This window comes from Aptenodytes forsteri, unplaced genomic scaffold (assembly GCF_000699145.1).
Source record: "Aptenodytes forsteri isolate BGI_AS27 unplaced genomic scaffold, ASM69914v1 Scaffold83, whole genome shotgun sequence".
NCBI lineage: Eukaryota > Metazoa > Chordata > Aves > Sphenisciformes > Spheniscidae > Aptenodytes > Aptenodytes forsteri.
Window position 1 is genome coordinate 3,878,277 of NW_008795371.1, and position 6,414 is coordinate 3,884,690.

Sequence of the window (6,414 nt, forward strand, 5' to 3'; positions counted from 1 at the left end):
TCCACCTTTGATTCATTTCACTTCCCATCTGTGTAGGAAAACATTTTTTCATTACTTTTGAAATGTATCAGAAAGCCTGAATGTTTCAAGACCTGATTAAAAATCTCCCAAAACAAGAGTGGTATCAAGCAAAGGCATGCTAAGGAGACATATCTTCTTTAAACAAAGCACTTAAATGCGTTACCAAAAATAATCAGGTATGTCAGTGCTGTGCTGAAGGGGAACAGAACGCAGCACTGGCGGGAGCGGTGCCGGGTCAGTCTGCCGCTGGCAGCAGAACTGTTGGAACAGTTTGCTTTCGCTTGCTGCAAGAAGCAAGTGTCCTTTTCGTAGCGCATCGTCCCCCCTCCCCAAACGCAGTTCTTCCCAATGTCTGAGTTTGAGGGCAGTTGTACTGATGGTTGGATTGGCGCAGCTGAAAAAGCATCGAGCCCTGATGGGGAGAGGGACCAGGAAGGAGCGGATGAGGAGAAGGTGGAGTGGGTGGAAATCTCATCAACCCGTCTGCCACTGGCAGAACAGCAATGTGGGCCCGCAGTCTGAAACAGCCTTTAACAGTAGAGCTTGTTTGTTCGGTAAGGGAAGCTGTCCAGAAACACAAAAACATTGTGACTCTACTGAGTAAATACCCATATTCCTTTATTTTTCCTCCTGGTTCTGGCTTTCTTACAGCATCGCATTGCAAATTGTACCCTTTATTCTTCTTTGTCTAAACCAACTTGAATCAACCACGTAATGTTAGTATATTAAAGTAGATGATGAGATTCATAACGTCACAATTTATACAAAAACTAAGGCGAGCCCCTGCCTGTGATCAGATGCCCGTATCACAGGGAATTGTGGCTACTGTGATCCTCGCTGTCATTCCTCTTGCTTCTGAGTGAGGACCGGAGTAGCACTGAGTATGCATAAGTGGGGGGAATTATAAAAGTTAACCGTGCCTTCTTCCGTCCCCTCGCTGTGCTGTGCTCCCATTATGTTCCACTTGAAGGATTTGGAGAGCACACCTTTGCAAAGCTAAAATTTCAATGTAAAATTAATGCTTGCATAGTTGAAATGAATCTAGTACAGATAGCTAAATTAGAACTTCATAGAATTCAAGAAGTCAAGGCCAGAATGTAAACATTCACAACCTATCGTCAATTTAAAAAATTTCAAAAACTGGCGATACCTACTGGTATGCCATCAGCTCAGTTGGACAGGTTTGTTCCAACAGGTGCAAAGAGAAACTAATCACTCATATTAAAACGATGTCTTCCACTGTAAGAAGAGCGTTAAGTTAAATAGGCAGGGCGAAAGGTGAAAGGACTTCTATGGATCTGTGTTGCAAAGACGACAGATGGTACCTTTGATCTGCAGTCATGCTAATTCCATGGTTCATGCCATTAAACTCCTTTAAACTCATTATCAAAGACCGATACAAGAAGAAATAAAGCAGTCACAGTCACGCAGGCAATGCAGTGAGCGTCACACCGCAGTGCACAGCTAATTGTTCTTGGCCCTCACCTCCTGAGAGTGAGGTAAATGTCTTTGTTTTTAGAAGACAAATGCCTCTTTCTGGGAGAAGTAATCCATCACAGGTGTTTCATCAGTATCTTCAGACAAAAAGATTGTTTTGAGGATTGGAGTTAAAAGGGACTTTAAAATCCATTCTGTGAACAGTATAAAGTTGGAATGTGAAGACTGACAAGAAAACCTGGAATTGCAGCGGAGTTCGTTCCCCAGCAGTCTTGGCTGATCGAATGCTGGGAGGCTTTCTCTCCTACTTCCCTCCCTGGATCACATTTGTTACTCGCTTCCTTCTGCCCGCGCTGGTGCTCATGCAGCCGTGTGGTAAGCCTGTGCCAGGAGCTGATCCAGCCGAAAACTAACCATGATAGAATAAAGAAGAGGAGAAAGTGAGATTGTGGCAACGAGGCTGCAGGGCTCAGATCAGTTAAAGCTGCTGGGGAGTGGAAGCTAAGTGAAGGTTTGCAGGAAGACAATTCTTCTGGAGAAATAATTGTCACGTTAAAGTCATTCAGCTGGAGAACAGCGTCACTATGTATCTTGAAGATGCTAAAGGACTGTTCTGACAGATTTGATTACACCAAACCCACATCATTTCAGATTTGCATCTTAGGTTCTTGATACTTAAATCAAATCCTAAACAAGTTGATAAATGGCTGATGAGAAGTAGCACAGGTGCATCATTTTCTTAGCTAGTAGTCGTAATTTTGTAAAAAAAAAAAACAAACAAAAAACCACCAAAACAAAAAAAACCCAACAAAGTATTAGCAGCAAGTGTTTTTGCTTGGAAGCAAGCAAGGATGGCCTGCTAAGGATTAACTTGTATAGATTTTGTGAAGCACATCACTATTTTGGTTGTCTTGACCGTGTAATGTAATACTGTTTTGTTTTATTTTTTTGATACTTGCAAAAATGTCACTGTACTGATAGGCTGAATCTTGTAAAATACAATTGGAAGAGAACTTGTGTTCTACAAATTTGTGTTTCTTCTGCAATCATTTCTAGTATATAGAATCAAAGACTTATATTAAATATTTATGCTCTGGCTACTGTTTTCATGATTTTTAGCTGATATCATCCTTCATTGAAGACTCCTTTCTGTAAAGCAAGACGTTTCTCGTGTCAGTTTTCAGCCTTTAAAGCGGAAGGAAAAGAAGTGTTGTGTATGTGTTTTAAAAGCTAAGGATACTGGAGGCCGAACGAGAAAAAAAAAAGACGAGGTTTATGTACTGAAATTGTTACAGCAGATTCTTTTAAGATGGTCTTGCTTTGAAGTGGATTTTCAGTGACATATATTCCAGTGGATAGCTTTCGTAAAATGACCACAAGGCCCGATCTGTCTCATTTTTATTTGTTTCTCCTCCTAAGCAGAAACCTTTAGACTTCTCCAAAATGAGAACTGTTTGGTTTCCTAGAAGGTGGTAGTTCCTCTGACGCAGAGCTGTGCTGAGTGGGTTTTTTTTTTCTTTGTGCCTTAATTTCCTCGTCTATACAATGGGAATAATACTTCACTGTTTCAATCCAAATGTTTAAATTACTTTAAATGTGCTGTGTAAACACGTAGTATTTTTATAATTAACGTATTCCCAATCATTGCACAGTTCTTGGCACTTTCATAACTATCCTCACAGCATACTGAGCTTGTGAAACTCTGTTTAGACTTGGTGAGGATGTAACTTATGACATTATTTGATCTGTAGTTACGTCTCTGCTGTTATTTGTATTGCCTGGTAAATGGGTAACAACAAAAAAAGATGGTAAATTTGGAAGTAATATATTTTTTTTCTAGCTAACAGAGTATTGTGTATCGTTCTACTTGTTATTTTAAAGACTTTTTTTCTAGCTAACAGTATCGTGTATCGTTCTACTTGTTATTTTAAAGACACATGTTCTTCTAAATTTATTATCTTCAGACAAAATATATCCTCCTTCTCCATTTAATCGCTCAGATTCTCACAGAAATCGCAGAGCTGGGAGGTGGCAGTGAAATAAACTGGATGAAGCGAATGTTTCCAGCTTTTATGTATTTGATGTTATTTGACAAGGTGGAAGGAAACACACCACCAAGGAGGCTCATGAGAGCCTGGTCTGTAGATCCCAGGCGCATCATGGCTTTGATGTTTAATCCCGAGACAAAGGTGTCCTCCACTTCTAACCTGCTCCATCAGGAACATCTGAACAGTGCGGAGCATCAAACGTCATCAGGTTTTTGACAGAGGTCTGCTTACCTCTGACTGAATCCAAGCTCTGGAGCCACCGAGGTCTCTCTCCCCTGGTCTTGTGGGCAGAGCCATCTAAAGGGACAAGATGGGCCTGAGAGTTTAAAAATAAAACGTTCCCTGGGATCGGTGGGGAGGAGGTTGGAGACGAGTAACGATTTGCATGTGCCCTGGGACTAGCTGACAGCTCAGCCTCCAGCCTTTCCATCCCTCGCGTCTGTCTTCAGTGTGAGGACCGAGTGTTGTTATTTGTGGACACTTAATTCTTGTAGGTGATCTTTACGCTTCTGCTCCATTTGGTTAAGGTCAGCTACTGCATTTGAAGTTTTTAGTAAAGGACTCCCCTATACTCCTCTGGTGGTCACAAGGCCACGATCCCTCAGGGATCTGAGCTAAAAATCACACCCTAAACTGAAAGTGCATTCTGGCTGCTAGACTTTGCTAGTAGCTCTACTGCAACCATTCGCCCACGTTTCATCCTGGTTGATCACAAACCTGAAAGCCAGAAAATGACTTAAGTCCTAACCTACCTTTACTATAAGCTTACCCTATTATTTAGGGGATTAGCAGACACTTTATTGCAACATTCAGGCATCAGACTTCAACTATTTTTTCTTTTCTTCTCTCTCCCACTCAGCCATATAATCATTCCATTATATTACTTGCGTAATGCATTTCCAGCAGGACTGTAAACAGCGACCGAATGCAGCCAGCCTGAAAGCCTCCCCCACACTGGCGGGTGGGTTACTGCAGTGGAAGTGTGTCCTCACCTGGGAGTTTGACCAACTTCATTCATCACTTTGCTGAACACCTGGAGAAATGTACTGTTGTGTCACCGATACACCTCTTTACTCAACAATACATTGATAATCAGATCTTTTATCTTCTCACCTAACTTTATTAGGCCGTGCCTTCTTCCAATACAGTAATGTGTATTATTACAATTTGACTTAGATTATTTGCCGACAAGTCCAGTCATGTGAAAGATGTTCAGATAACAGTATTGGAGGATGAACTTTTCCCCATCCCATTCCTAAAGTCCTCTGAAGTGAAAACAGCTGAAGGTAGAGCAGTGTTCAGGTGGACGCAGGCCTTCCTAGGTGGAACTTCTGGATTTGTGGCTCTTGCTTCTTGCCCAGTCTTCAGTGTATCTATCAATTAGAAATTATTTCAGTGTTGTGACAGAAGCACGATGCTTCTAGGAAGAAGACATCCAAGATCGCACAACAGGGCTCCTAAGGTAGTGCATGCGAGTCCCTCAGCAAGTTAAAGAGGGGTTGCTGTCAAGGTACCTTAATGGGATGATACTAATCTTCATGTTATTGCTGCTAAACATTATTAAAAAACACAGATCCCAAAATACTTTATAATAGCCATGTTCATAGAATCAAGCAGTTCTGGACTGACTAAAAAGCAACAAGCGTTTAACTCATCAGTACTGCTAACATCTTACGAAAGGAAAAGAAGAATCTGAGTCAGCTGAAGGAAAGTCAGCTAAGGAAGTTTAGTGGTCAACAGTTGGGTGTTTTCCTAGCTTTTGCCTTTTGCTCTGTTTGAATCATGCATTAATATTTTTAATGGGTAAAGGATCTTCAAAAGAGTGTGCTTCTCGCTTTTTCTTCCCTAAGGAGACATGGCAGCAAAGACAAGGGAATAAATTCAGACCAGATATGAGGGTAACTCCTAGATTAATTCCTTGATACATACTTTAACAGGATTTTCTCCTTTTTTAAAAAAATCTTAGAACTATTCTCCCCTTTTTCTATGCCTTTATATTCCATTTTTGTGTCCATTTCTTACATATTTTCAAGAATCGATACCTAGAAACCAAGTTTCTGAATGAGACTTAATGTTTCTTTTACTGTCGTAGACCAGCCTGTCTGCAGTATCAGAAGATGAAGCCTAAACAAACAAGAACAGAATGGGGGACAGCCGCTGAAGTGTCAGCTGGCAAAGTTCACCCTGCCTGAGGCTAGTTTCTCAGAGCTGATGCTATTTTTTGTGGCGTTACATCTACTTATGCTAAAGCTCTGCCATCTGCAGAGGGTGTGAGGAATCAGCCCAGACTGCCCCAAGTTTTGTCTTTATTAGGGAAGAAGGATAGTTTTCCGGTTTGGGGCTGACTCCCCAGGCTCTTCATACAATAGTGGTCTGAAAAGAGTGTTTGAAAATCACCAGCTTCCTTGTACAGAGTACTTATACAGGTATGAAATGTTACTGCTTTAACCTTACCTGTGATTTGAAGTAGTAGCACGTGCCGAGTATAGGCATGGTTACAGTCACGTAAAAATTCTTACAGAAACACAGCTTCTCCCCTCTTCTTTAGAGGGCGATGTACCAGGACACCGGTTCCAGTTACAAGAGCTGTAGTTCAAAACGCTGCCCACTTTATTCCCCTTCCGTGGACACATTCAAACACAGGAAAGAAACGAACCTGTATCTCCGTTACCGAGTGTTGTCAGACCCATCCTTTCTGGCGGGAGCGCTCAGAAGACGGCCTATCTGACCCGCCGGGCCCCGGGGCGGGTGAGGTTCCCCTCACGCCGCAGCTGTCGCTCCGCGATAGCGCCGCAGAGACTGCAGGGAAGGGGCCTTCCCTCGGGAGAGCACCGCGCCTACGCGGCGGGGGGAGTGCGAAGGAGGAGGGCGGTCCCGCTCCCCTTCAGCCCGCCGCCTGGCCTCAGCC